Source organism: Canis lupus, chromosome 26, assembly GCF_048164855.1.
Source record: "Canis lupus baileyi chromosome 26, mCanLup2.hap1, whole genome shotgun sequence".
NCBI classification, from domain to species: domain Eukaryota; kingdom Metazoa; phylum Chordata; class Mammalia; order Carnivora; family Canidae; genus Canis; species Canis lupus.
In genome coordinates this window covers 42920443-42935690 of record NC_132863.1, presented here as the reverse complement: position 1 = coordinate 42935690, position 15248 = coordinate 42920443, and the positions used below count along the sequence as shown (strand labels likewise).

The following is a 15248-nucleotide window of genomic DNA, read 5'->3' as shown; positions in this document are numbered from 1 at the left end:
CATCAGAGCTCTGATACAATCCAAGAAAGAAAGAATTTTTTTTCGACATGTCTATACACAGAACTGTGCTTAACTTGCTAAAAGAAGAGACTTGAGTAAAATTATTTTAGATCCTTCCCATTTGCCTTTTGAAAGCCCTGGTAAATGGAGATGTAATTCTTTAGGAAGGTCATTGCCACTTACACTCAGTCCAAGTCTGGCCTGCCTCCCAGCTGTTAGCAAGATGGCTGATAGCTAGTCACAGGTCTGACGGGAGGTACAGGTGGCCTGCGTTCTGCTGGCTGGCAGCTGCCTGCATCACAGATTGAGCTTTTTTGTAGGCTCACATCAACCTCAAACACTTGCTTCTGGTGGTCCTGAGAAATGGGCGTGCCATCTTTCTGGACTGCTTTTCAGAAAAGATGTCTCTTCTCATTAAAAGCAAAGTAGTTACAGAGACATTTCCAACTATTTCCTTGCCTCCAGCATTAAGTATTCTCATAAATTAGCCTTTGAAATAGGTCTTCAAATACTATGGTAGGCCTGGATTCGATGTTTGGTTTGCATTACCACACTTAGAGTCTTTAACCAAGCTCAGTGCAATCACTTGGCAAGCATTTGCAGACAGAAATAGAGCCATGAGTCAAGAATGTGTGTGAACTAAGAGAAGCAGATACTTAATCTCACGGGGGAGTTTTCTTTAAGATTTTCCTGATTTCTTCAGTCAAGAACTTACCCTTGCAGGAAAAGGAAAACGTATTTTGAAAGAAAGCAAAATTTCTTCAGGAAAAGTGCTTTGTAACATTATGAAATGAACAAAACAAAGTGCATTTTCAAAATGCTGACTCATAAAATCAACCCCCACATTTAGTTTTATTCATTAGGGTTCTTTGCTTCAAAGCAACTAAAATGGACTCTAACTTAATTTTTGGAAAAATACGGGATAACTCACAGATTCTAAAAGAAGTTTCCAAAGGCTCAATCACAGCTAAGCAAGGAGATGGACAAAAGCTCTCCCAAAGAGCAGCGATAGAAATGGACAAACATGGCCATTTAAACACTCTGGAAACTCACCAGTTCTATACAACAATCTGAAAAGTGTTTACTCTTGAAAAATCTGCTCAGCTTTGGTTAAAAAGAGTGGGAACCTGGAGCGGGTCTGCTCCCAGCCTACCCCTGCTTGGTGGGTAGGCATGCAGGTTTTGCCAGATGGGACAGGCCATGGGGATGGCAGCTTCTATGCCCTGGTTGAAGGAGCTCGAGCAATTTGGAGCAGTGGATGAGGGTGACATGCAGCAGCCTTGCCATTAAAAGTGACTAACCCTCGGTGTCCATCGAAAGATGGATAAAGAAGATGTGGTCTATGTATACAATGGAATATTCCTCAGCCATCAGAAATGACAAACACCCACCATTTGCTTCAACGTGGATGGAACTGGAGGGTATTATGCTGAGTGAAATAAGTCAATCAGAGAAGGACAAACATTATACGGTCTCATTCATTTGGGGAATATAAAAAATAGTGAAAGGGAATAAAGGGGAGAGGAGAAAAAATGAGTGGGAAATATCAGAAAGGGAGACAGAACATGAGAGACTCCTAACTCTGGGAAATGAACAAGGGGTGGTGGAAGGGGAGGTGAGAGGGGAGAGGGTGTGACTGGGTGACGGGCACTGAGGGGGGCACTTGATGAGATGAGCACTGGGTGTTATGCTATATGTTGGCAAATTGAACTCCAATTAAAAATATATATATATATATATATATATGTAAAAATAAATAAATAAAAAGAAAAAAAAGAAAAAAGGTGACTAAGAGTTGGTCAAATGAGGTAGGCCAATGGATACACTTTTTTTTAAAGCTGTTGAATTTGTTACATGCAGAAAACTAATAGACATGGTTCCTAGAAGGGGGAGAGTGACTCGTGGCAAGTGAGGTGGAAATGCCACATGCCAGGGCAAAGAGTGGAAGAGGAGATAAAAGATTTGGGGAGGGGAACAGGTGTGATTGGTATATTGTTAGTTTGGGAAAACCCACCAGATAACCATGTCCCATAGGAGGCCCCAAATCAGCCCTTTACCAAAGTTATGGGAGACTTATGGCTATCGGAGACACCGTATCATGAAGATGTTCAGTGGTGGCTGTCTTCAGGGCTAATTGTAGGAGACACCATTACTCAGTGGAGTGAAAAACGATAGAGATAATGGAACCTCACAACTATAGAAGCCACGTGGCAGAGCTTAACCATCAGAAGCCCGGTGAACACAAGCATTGCAATGAATGGCAAGCTCAGCATGGCAACCAGAGGGCCAGTCCCAACGAACTGTGGAGATAATTAAGAGAACTTATCCTCAGGATCAAATTGATGGACGGTCAATAAATGTACTGCTACACCCATACAATCAAAAGAAATCTCACATGGAGGATGAGGAGGCTGAAGAAAGAGGCCTCTGTGTTACAGTCCTGTCCTGGGTTTTTGCAGCAAAGCCAGTGGTCAGACGAGGAAACCTTTCACTGAGTGAGAGGAGAGACTAGGTGCCTGGGAGGAAAGACACTACCCAATCACACTGTAATTCCTCCAGTCATCCTCCCGAGGGATCTGGGTAAAAGACATTGGGAAGCGCAGTGGCAAAAACCGAAATGTCCAAGGGGCTTGTTAGAAGTGCCTCAACTGAAATGATTTTCCACTCCCAATGTCATGCTCCCTTCCTAGGGCAGCCCACGTGCATTGATTGGTCAACAGGGAATTATAAAAGCCAATCCACCTCACCCCAACTCAGGATACCTCAAAAGGGCTGCTCAGCTTTAGATGTCCACATGGGGTCCTGACTGCATCACACACATCTCCCCGTTCCCCAGTGTCATTCCCTCCTCTTCCTTTCCTAGAGTGCACTGTGCTCAATTTCCTGCACACTTGTCTCTGACTCAGAATCCTTTTGGGAGCACAACCTGAGATCATATCCTCACAACTGCTTTGTAAACTATGTAGAGCCCTACATACTTATAAATGCATACAGTTCAGCTACTGAGTTGTTTTGCTGCTTTCTGACCCAACTGGTAAATAAATTTCTATCAGAACTGTGAAAATAGCTGTTAGGACATCTTTAGGATTCTACTACTTAAGAAATCCTTCTTAGGATAAATAGAACTATGGCACAGACTATCTTTTAAAATCCAGAAATGAAAGAATAGTCATCAATTGTGCATCTCATTAACATTTTATGTGAAATATTAATGCCAAAATATCCCCCAGTCTTTATTGCCACTATAAAGAAGGCCATGTAGACCCCAAAATGGTGTTCCTGAGTGATTAACCGAGCATTTGCATCCAGCTAATCATTCATGCTTGCACATTATGATACCTAAGGCCTTTTTCTTTTACAGTTTTAGTAAAACAGCAATATAAAAAATAAATGAAATAAGCCAGGATGTCATTTACTTTTTCATGTTAAATGAGCCAGTGATTAGAAAAAAATAAAACTAGTTAATATTCCACTCTTCTAAGATTTACAGTGTGTGAATGTTTATGAAAATATGCCTTTGACAAGAATAGAGGTAAATAAGCAATTGGGTTTGCTAACGGCCCCTGATTCCCTTTTCCCTCAGCATCACTGAGGTATGATTGACAAATAAAAACCCTATATATTTAGGTTGTGGGCTACAAAACAAAGGGATTTGACATTCTTTTTCCTGGGGCATGTCAGTTGGGTCCCACACTTGTAAATGAAAAATGACAATATTTTTGACACTGGAAACATAGAGAAATAAAATATCATTGACATCATATCACCAATAAAAAGGCTCAATATGAATGTTTAATATTTTTGAATAAATTAATTGTCCAAGCTTGAATTTGGAAAAGTCAGTTCCTCTGAATAATGTGGATATATAAAAATCCAATAAGCCAATAGAAATGTGTCTTTGGTGTTTACTTAGCTACAAACTCAAATAGCCACAGATTCTGGCAGGTATTAAAAAAAAAACAAAAACAAACAAACAAACAAAAAACACCCAAACCCCTGTGAATCAGATTGGTTCTTATCCCCTATAAATAATAGGGGATGGCAGGGTTTATGGTAACAATGGCTGACATTTACCTCTTAAAAGCATTAGGATCCTGTGTTTGCACAAAAGCACACATATAAATAAAACACAGTGTGAACAGATCAGGGCAATCATGTGCTACCTCTCTTTTATACTGTATTCAAATCTTTCCATTTGAGAGAATAATTTTGGTTTCACTTAGTTGGAGGAACGAGGAAGAGACTTTTAAGTTGTTTATGGATATTTTAAATTATGACAAACTTTTCGGGATCAGAACACTTTTGTATGCATGGAGGATTCCATTTTTATATTCCAGAACGGATTTCAGTTCTGATGCTAATTGCCAATTTCATTGACTAATTTTTTAAAACTCAGGTAATTTATTTAGTCTCCCTCTACATCGTGTTGCTATGTCTCTCAGCCCGGAAAATAGAGAATAATACAGATCTGAGAAGATTATTACAGTAGTGGGATAGGTCCTGAGTGGGATTGATAGGTTTTACAAATGCTTCACAGCTGAGATGGCCAGGCAACCTCAGCTCCAGGATACTTCTTATTCAAAGGTAAGCTGATACTCATCCTGTTTTGCACAGTGCTGTTTCTTCCTCAATGTACTCCAATACTTCAGCTACAACAGTTATGATAATACTCTGTTGGGAAGAGAAAAACAGATGTAGAAAGTGATAGAAGAATAGAGATATATAATTTAGCGGGAGCAGAAAACAGCAAATACAATGTTATCTAACCTTTATTGGTTATGCCAGCAAAGTTGCTTTTGAAAGACTTAGCTCATTTACGTAATTCAGAGTGATGGAGATTAATATCATGACCCCATTTTACAGGGGAACAAACTGAGGAACAGAAAGAGTAAGCAATTTGCCCAACCTCACAGATCCAGGCAGAAATGAAGCCAGGATTCAATCCAGGAGTCTGACTAGATGGCCTGTGCTCTTCACCGATTTTGGAGATATTGAAAAGGACTCTCATCAAGCTTTCAACAGTTCAATGAAAGGGATGCAAAAGACCAATATTGACCCCAGTAAAGCAGAATATTGGGGGACAACCAGAGAGCAGACTATCTCTTGACCTATTTCTTTCTCCATCTCTGTCTTTATAGATATATTTCAAATATATATCTCTGCATGTCCCAACATTAGAGCATATGAAACCATAGCAAAATCAGTCCTATAAAGGCTCTTGTCATCCATAGCACTCCAATGTCCTGACGTTTCCCTTCACTCAATCATAATAATAGCCAACCTTTTATTAAACACATTTACTCTGAACCCAGCACTGTGCTAAACCCTATCTATGCATTAACATATTTAACTCTATGCTGTATACGACATATTCAACTCATGCCTCTTGATCTTTTTTCCTCTTCCTGTAGGTGAGCATTCACTCAAGTTTCATTTTCTTCATATGATTCCATGAACTTCTCTTTTAGACCTCTCCCAGATCTACCTTCTGGCTCTGCCCTCTTCACTAAGGCTCCAGATCCACATTTGTGACAATCTGCTTCCCGTGTTCATCTCAATAGTGGGCTGGCAGAAATTATGTTTATTTTTATCAAAATGGAAGTTGTTTCCCTCATTGTAATTTGTTACTTCTAATGACTTCCAAATGACCACTAATGAATGCAACCTCCATCCTTCCGGGCTGCCATCTGGAGCCATCTTTTACACAGTCCTCAAACTCATGTGTCTATACAACGGGCTCTCAAGCCCCACTTTTCTTGTCAGTTCTTTTTCTTAATGTCACCTGTTACATCTCAGCTCAGATACTAACAATTCCACTGAAAGGGCCTCCTTCTTAAACTTTTATCTTATTTTAAATTAATTTTCCTAAAGTTCAGCTTTTTTTCTCAAATCTTAATATACTGATGACAGTTTTATACACAATAAGATACAATCATAAACTCACCCTTGATGTTATTTTTCTGATATGTGCATATTTTTTTCCTTTTTCCTGGTTCTATTGAGACCCAATTAACATATAACATTGTGTAAGTTGAAGATGTATGATAATTTGATATATGTATATGCAAGATGGTAATGACAATATGCTCAGTAAACATTCATCACCTCACATAGGTAACAACTCTTAGCAACTTTCTAATATACAAACAATATTGTTAACTATAGTCACCATGCCCTACCTTACAACCCAGAACTTACTAATCTTATAACTAGAAGTTTGTATCTTTTGACCATCTTCACCCAACTCTCCTACTCTCCCCTCTGGCAACCTCAAATCTGATGTTTCCATGAGTTTTGTTTTTTTTTTTTTTTTTTTTTAAGACTCTGCAAATAAGAGAGATCAGACAATATTTGTCTTTGTTTGACTTTTTTCACTTAGCATAATGCCAACAGGCTCTATTCATGTTGTCATAAATGGCTGGATTTCCTTCTTTTCTGTGGCCGAATAGTGTATGTGTGCGTATGTGTTTGTGTGTGACAATTTCTTTATCTAGTCATCAGTCAATGGATGCTTAGGCTCTTTGGTTATTGTAAACAATGCTGAAATGAACATGGAGATGCAGGTAACCCTTCAGTACAGTGATTTCATTTCCTTTAGGTATAGAGCCCGAAGGAGAATTGCAGGACCATACATAACTGTAGTTTTAATTTTTTTTTTTTAAATTTTTATTTATTTATGATAGTCACAGAGAGAGAGAGAGAGAGAGAGGCAGAGACATAGGCAGAGGGAGAAGCAGGCTCCATGCACCGGGAGCCTGATGTGGGATTCGATCCTGGGTCTCCAGGATCGCGCCCTGGGCCAAAGGCAGGCGCCAAACCGCTGCGCCACCCAGGGATCCCTAGTTTTAATTTTTTGAGGAACCTCCACACTGTTTTCCAAAGTGGTTGCACCAATTTATATTCCCACCAACAATGTACAAGGTTCCCTTTCCTCCACAGCCTTGCCAACACTTGTTATCTTTTGTCTTTCTGATGACAGCCATTCTCACAGGTGTGAGGTGGTATCTCATAGTTTTGGTTGGCATTTTCCTGATGAGTGATGCTGAGCACTCTTGGCACCATTGATTTCAAAATGCCTACCAAATTTTTAACCACTCCAACATTTCAGTTCAACTTACCTCTGGCCTACTTATTTTTACTCTCTTTTGTATTGTTTCTCTCCATATATTATATATCCCAATAAAACTTAATCATAGTTCTCCCAAATAAGCCATGCCAATTAAAAAAAAAAGTTCACTTTTTTTTGTACTATTTCTTCTGCTTGGAAACTATGTTTTCTTATTGAAATATTGACTACCTTTCAAAGTCCCATTTAAATATCTTCCATGAGGGGATCCCTGGATGGCTCAGTGGTTTGGTGCCTGCCTTTGGCCCAGGGCGTGGCCCTGGAGACCGGGGATCGAGTCCCGCGACCGGCTCCCTACATGGAGCTTGCTTCTCCCTCTGCCTGTGTCTCTGCCTCTCTCTCTCTCTCTCTCTCTCTGAATGAATGAATAAATAAATAAATATTTTTTAAAAAATAAAAATAAATATCTTCCATGAAATCTTCCCTGATTGTCCAAGAAGAAGCAATTTCTCTATCTTTGAAACTCTCATGGCATTTCAGTTATTTCCACATTGCCCTTCCTTCTTTTCATATGCATTAATGTCTGCTTATGGACATGTCTTATTTTTACACATAATTATATGGAACTCTATAGTAATAGGCCTCAGATCTTGTAAATCATTTTCATTGAACCAGTCAGGACCCTGGGTCTGGGGCACAGATGGCACTCTCAATTTAAAGAGATCTTGCAAATGTGTGGGGAAGGTATATAGAAACCACAGGCAAAATGGCCTATCCTGGGATAGTAAAAACAGAGTTGTTGCCACTCCGGCCACAATTTAGGAAACAAGGGAAGGGAAGGAATGGGTTCTGGAAAGATTGATCTGTGAGGCGAGGAGAGCCCGGAGAGGTGTTGTGCCCTTTAGTAGAGAGTCCACCCAGCCTGAGCCAATCCTGGAAGGAGGGTCCTGATGCAGTAAATGCTACACCTTCATTCTCTTCCTCTTTTATAATTTCCTGCTGATGCTCCAATTGACCAAACACAATCCATACCCAAGGACAAAGGAGCATATTGATTTCATATAGACCAGTCTCCTAGGGCAGCAAATTGGGCGGGGAAAGATCGAGCAGGGACCTAGAGGGCCAGATCGAAGAGACCTGACATAATCACTAAGATTATACTCTTAATGGGTTTAATTTAATCAAACATTTAATAAATATTTATGGAATATTCCATCATGCACATACAGCTCCATAACATTTTGCGGTTGGGATATTTTAAAGGTTGTAATAGCCAACTGGTGTCTTCTGCTATTTCTTTCTAAGCCCAGATAGATAGATAGATAGATAGATAGATAGATAGATAGATTTTTTTACTCATATGATATATATATATATATATATATATATATATATATATATATATATATATTTTTTTTTTTTTTTTTTTTTTTTTTTTACTCTGCTCAACCCAGGGATAAAGGAAAAGCTTCTCTCCCTCTTTCTCAAAATGTGTACTCTTATGATCTTTTTTAAGAATGAAGTAATGTTTCAATAGCTGATGCTAGCATAGGGATTACCTTTTAAGTGTGGATTTTAAAAATGACAGTTTTCTTGGGACAAAAAAAAAGCCTTGGGAAAAAAAATGACCAACTTAGTTCCTAAATTTCACATGCCAAAGGTTATCAAGAAAATAAAGATTTCTTTTCCTTTTATAATTTGCTATTTACTTTGAACTTTCACTCTGGTTTCTATTTTTTGTAGGCACCTCCAACATTCCCTAAGTCAAAGAAAGAACAATGTGACCCTGAAGAGTTTCAGTTCATTATGCTAAGTAGATTCGCTGAGCTCCACGACTATGACTTTTGCATGCATTTCTCTCTGTTCAGATGCTTCACTTTTAAATAAAGGAAAAACTCACCAATCCACCAAAAATGAAAAACACAAGCCTAATGTTGTATTTTATATATGTGTGTGTGGACATGTGTATTTAATACACTTTATGTATGCATTTATATAAACTAAAGAAGTCACAAAACAAAGAAATATCTCTATATGAAGGGTATGCAGTATGATTAAAATGTCAAAATGAAGAAAATATTTGATATTTTATATGATTACAATTATGATGAAGAATGATCATTTTTCCTAGTCTTCAATCCAAGTTTGATTTTAGATGCTGTCCTAGGACACTATTTTTTCCCTGCTATTATTCTTTTGGATGGCATTGATGTTGACTGTTCTTTATCATTGCCAGTGGTTACTAATGTGATCTTGTAAATAAGAAAGCAATAAATGCCATGTGGTCCCAATATATAATTGATACTAGTTGTGAAGTATAGGCTATGACAAGATTCATAGTTTATTTTCAGATTTCCAAGGCTGATAATTCCTATAAAACAACACAAAACAAAAAACCAAAACTTTCTTACCTTGATGTAGAGAGATTTATCAAAGATTAAGTCATATTAGAACATTCTTATATGTTTCCCCTTTGCTTTTCTCTATATAGAAAACTCTAAATTCTTTCAAACATCCCCTAAGCAAAGAGCATCAGATGATATCATTGCCTTTGACATTGAAATGCCCATTTTGGGGATCCCTGGGTGGCTCAGTGGTTTAGCGCCTGCCTTTGGCCCAGGGTGCGATCCTGGGGACCCCGGGATTGAGTCGTGCATCGGGCTCCCGGCATGGAGCCTGCTTCTCCCTCCTCCTGTGTCTCTGCCTCTCTCTCTCTCTCTATGTCTATCATAAATCAATCAATCAATCAATCTTGAAATGCCCATTCTCGGTAGCAGATAGCTGATTGGCCACCAAAGTGGCATGGTTTCCTTCCATAGTACAAAGTTATGTTGGAAGAGGATATTAGAATATATGTGTATTGCATTCTCCAGGCCTCCTCGCATCATGGCTTATTCTCACAAATGGAAGGATATGTGTTACTTTCTGGCCAAAGTACTTCGTAAGATATGCTTTCTCCATCACTCTAAAGGAAGGCAAAGTCACGAGAAGGAAGAATAATAGGAGCTGAATGACCAAGGAAAACCATCCATTGACTAAGAACATCTGCAACAGACTGTGATGTGAGTGTCTAAAATTTTGCTTTTGAGTTATGCCTCTGAGATGATAGTATTTCATATAAGTGAGTACCAAGTTATTGGAATAAACTATATATTATATGCATTATACTAAATACAAATTTACAAATTACAAATGTAAGAGATATTATAAAATACAAAATATTTTTATACATGCCAAAGATGTGTGGTATGTGTATACGTGCACTTAATATAAATACACACACACACACACACAAACACATGCACACACTGATGATATATTTTTATTCTCCTTCATTAGAGGAAAAAGTTCTGAAAGACAAAACAATGAGAAGAAAAAGAGCAGTGGTGCTTGTCCTTCTACCTGTACTTAATGCCCATCAACGTAAAACTGGAGATGGTAGAGACTACAGAAAATTTCTTGCACCTATTACCTTAAAGAACTGTCTCTGCTGATTCTTAATTACAGCTAGAATGTGAATAGCTTGTAAGCAAGAGAGCAAGAAAGCCTATCAATTTAGTATTTAAGTATCAGTATTAATTACTCGTTTGAAGAAATGTGTGATTGTACAAATTGCTCAATGATGATTACAAAGGAGTCTGCATTTGCAAACAAATGCCTATGCAATTTGCCTGGTAAGCACCACTTACAGAATTTAAAAAGTGTAGCCATTGAAATGAAACAAGCAATTCATACAGTGGTTCCTGCTCTTGCTTTAGAGGTGTTCACGGTTATGACTGTGTTCACTTCTAACAGCTTCTCACTTAGTCTTCAAAATTTGCTCATTTGAGTAGACCTCAAGTCTTCCCACTTTATGACCTGTACTATTAATTACTTGATGTTTTCACCAGAAGAAGCACTCCTAAAAATGTACATAAAATCTCTCTCTTGACCCCACTTCTGCTACCAGTGACTGACCCATATATTTGCTCCCTTGTGCTATGAACTGAAGAGATTTGTTTGTATTCTGTCTTGAACTCATCTGTGATCATCCCTTTAGACTTACTTCCATATGACTCTTGTCTTACCATTCCACAAATCATTACATCTTTACATGTTCATGAAGGAGCTCCACATTTTTTAATCCAAAGGTTTCTGTCCTTATCTTACATGACTACCAGCAGCACTTGACACCACTGGTAAGTTCTTCCTGAAACTTCCCCACCTTGGTCTCCCAAACCCCACCCTCTATTGAAGGTCTCCCTGTCCTACCAGTCATTCCTGTGAAATCTCCTTTACTTTTCCTCTTCTTTTCCAGAACTCCTTCAAGCCCAAGGTTCTCTGATCTCAGCCAGTAGTCCTCTGTCTGCACTGTCTCCTTTGGTAACCTCATCCAGCTTTCTAGCTTTAAATTGATTTATTTCCAGCTATGCCCACATTTATGTCTCCTACAGACTTTAGACTCTAACTGCATACTTGACATTTGAAGACACTTAATTGTCTAACAGACAAATGTGACTTAACATGTCCCAAATGAAACTCATGATGCATGCCAATGCCATATAATCTGTTCTACTCACAGCTTGCAGCATCATAGATTATGGTGCTTTTCCAGTTGCTCAGGCTAATCACCTTGAAAGTCTCCTGGATTTATCTTGGTCTCTCACAGTCTCATACCTTACACCTAATCTCAGGGAATTCTGTTGATGCTGTCCTACAAATTTACCCAGAATCTGACCACGTCTCACTTCCATTGCTACCATCCTGGTTGGATCCACCATCATCTTTACCTGAATTGGTGAAATAACATTACAATCCTCTAACATGTAAGTAAAACCACATCAGTTCTCCTTCAAAACTTTCCATGGCTCCTCTTTGAGAGTTAAAAACCAAGTTTTCATGGGATCTATTTTGACTCAAATTGCCTTTGTCCTCATCTATTCACTTCTCTCTTGTTTTCTCTCTTTCGTCCATTCTGACCTCTATGCTGCTTCTCAAATATACTAGATCATGTCAACACAGAGCCTTTGCACTGGCTGTTGCCTCTACTTAGAATGTCCCTCCTCCAGATATCCATGTGGCAAGCTTCACCTCCTTTGTATCTTTGTGGAAATACGGTTTCTTAACTTGAAGCTCAATCTGACCATGCATTTAAAATTTGCCCTTTTTCTTTGCCTTGCTGTGCTTCTTTTATTTTCCCATAGCAGTTTTCAATCCCAAACGCATTGTATAGTTTACTTATTTTTTTAAAGGTTTATTTATTTATGATAGACCTAGAAAGAGAGAGAGAGAGAGAAAGAGAGAGAGAGAGAGAGGCAGAGACACAGGAGGAGGGAGAAGCAGGCTTCATGTCGGGAGCCCGACGCAGGACTCGATCCCGGGACTCCAGGATCACGCCCTGGGCCAAAGGCAGGCGCCAAACCGCTGACCCACTCAGGGATCCTCTGTATAGTTTACTTATTAATGATATTATTCTGTATCAACCATAGTTCTTTCTAGAACAAACTCCTCATGGGCATGCATCTTTGCAATTTCTATTCATTTGCACATTTTTAGCAGTTGGAACCAGGTCTGGAAAAAGGCAAATGGTCAAAAATATTTGTTGCAGAAACTGAATTACAGGAATGAAGCAAGTGTGTCTATTACCTGATCCACTCATTCTTCTGTTCTATTGAACTTAACTGATCATGACTTGTGCATTGTTCAAATGAGTAGGCATGGATATTCTAAATATTTTAGTAATTTTTCAATAGTTCACATGAGTGGTTGTTGGTGTATTCAATTATTTAATAATGACATAATCTAATAAATACTGAGAAAACCAAAATATAGATAGGTTATTAATTTGCTTAACGCCATACATCTCAGAGGAAATGAAGACCAAATCTGCCTCTGCAACTCCAACTCATTGATTCTCAAACTATCTGCAGTAAAACTTCCAACCCATTACAGAACTCTTGTAAAGTATAATAAAAATTAACCAGCAGAAAAATAAAAAAATTTAATAAGTGCAAACACCACAAAGTCCATTTGTTTGATATTAGATTTGATGGAATTGTCAAATTGTTAAACATTTCTAAATGCTTATTCTCAGTTTCTGCATTTATCACATCATGAAAAGTAATGAAGGAGAGGCATGTCAGTGTGGTTCCTGGAGCCACACTTGGTGTGGCGCCACCCCAATGCCTCCTGTTCTCACCTCTTTCTGTACTCTTGACATGAGCCTGCAAACTCCATGAATGAAACTGCTCTGTCACCTCTTTATTATCACCTGTCCGACCTACATGAGATAAACTGTACTGCATGTACCTTCAGCTGATACAGGTAGTGTGGTCATGGAGAATATAAAATAAAGGTCTAACAAAAATTTACACAAATTTGTTTCCCAAGGCCAAGATGACTTATTTTTTTTTTAATATTTTTTTTCAATTTTTATTTATTTATGATAGTCATAGAGAGAGAGAGAGAGAGAGAGGCAGAGACACAGGCCGGGGGAGAAGCAGGCTCCATGCACCGGGAGCCCGACGTGGGATTCGATCCCGGGTCTCCAGGATCGCGCCCTGGGCCAAAGGCAGGCGCCAAACCGCTGCGCCACCCAGGGATCCCCCAAGATGACTTATTATGCTGACCTTACCCTTACTAGAAAACTCCCCAGCACGTGTATGTGAACCTGGGGACAGCAGGAGGCTAGCAGGACAGGGCTCTTTTCATGTCCTTGGCCACCTCTTGTGTCAGGTTGCTCAACAAATTGGCATCAAAAGCAGTGGTTTTCCTGTCTGACTTGTCATCAGAGACAGCACATTTCAGCATAAATGATTGTATCCAATGGTAGTCCAGGAAACAGTTTTGCAATCTGTGTTTAATCAAATTCATTGAATTTTCACAACATTACAAGCAGTTCATTACTGTCATTTTTCCCCACAGATGACTGTATTCCTCAGTACCACTTACCCACTTAACACCTCCTGGCAATGGCCAGTGCCAACCATCTGCCTCCATGATGCCAAAAGTAATAACTTCTGGTACAGAGCATGAACATTATGCTATTATATTTAATCTTTCCTCTGTGCGTTATCATTCAGCATAACCACCCTTCAGGATTACAGAGAATTAGATGGCAAATAATATTGCTTCCGTATTGTTTTCTCCTCCCAGTTTCTGTGGTTTGCTGCCAACAACCAGCCACTCTCTAGACCCGAGGCAGACCATTAGCTATTGCTACAATGCCTGATTATTGCTCCAGGCCTCACTGAATTGGATTTTTATGGAATGAACAAGCAGCACTGTGCCTGTTGCTGAGTCTCCCTACAATGAGTTTTTGAGATTTTTAGTATGGAACACCATCTAAAGCATGGCTTATACAACATATAATTTTGATTCTCTCTATCATAATGGAGTATTTGGGTTCCATTCCTAAATTCCTATGCGGAAGGAAGTGTGGGATGAGTTGTACAAGCTGAGCATAACACCCTGATGAATTCCACTGTGAAATCTTAGGCAGATGAGAAGTAGCTGATGACATCAAAAAACCACTCAAGTCAGCATAGGGGAAGCAACAGCAACAACAAAAACCCATCAAAATTAGTATGTAGCATCTTGTAAGCAAAAGCTAGTTGTTGGACCTAGGGTTTTTATTTTTCAACTTTAATGCAGGTGTTGTATAGGATTTTGGTTCCTCAAATTTTGGTTTAACGGATATATCTGGGTCTGAAAAGTGACTTCTCATTCATTTTAAATTTTGCGAATGATATTTATTAAGTGTCCATTATGTTTTTCTCTTTAGTATTTCAAGATGCCTAATGCAATACTTTTTTAATGTGAGTTAATGGCACATTAACTTTATGGACATTATGAAAAGGAATTTTCTATCAAGTTTGCAAAAAAAAAAACCACATCTAGATTAAGCAAAGATAATCATACTTATTTGTAGAACGGTTTCTCAGAATTGACAATGGGCTAATGCGTATTGAGAATTTCCAAGTGAGTATTTAACAGGCCATATTAACAATAGTGCTTCAGTGAACCAGATGTCCCTGTCCTTTTGTATTTTCCTACAGAGTATCTTAAAGCACTAGTATTTCTCAGGATATATTCTGGTAATTGTATCTTTACACTCTACGCTCACTGAATACATATGTGACCCCACCTTCAAATCTTTTCCATTTTCCTTGTGCGGTACTATGACTAGTTTTGGCCTGTGGTC

At 38.7% G+C, this 15248-nt stretch overlaps 1 long non-coding RNA gene across 2 annotated transcripts in view; it reads right to left on the bottom strand.

The window, feature by feature from the left end:
- The window catches only part of LOC140617920 (uncharacterized), a 268157-nt gene that overhangs the window by 124090 nt on the left and 128819 nt on the right, over positions 1 to 15248 (bottom strand). The window contains exon 7 of one of the 2 annotated variants that reach the window (XR_012018068.1): positions 4053 to 4671. The exons of the other annotated variant lie outside the window; for it this stretch is intronic. This is a non-coding gene — a long non-coding RNA (uncharacterized lncRNA). Of the gene's footprint in view, positions 1 to 4052; positions 4672 to 15248 lie in introns of those variants that run through there. 2 annotated transcript variants of the gene reach the window in all.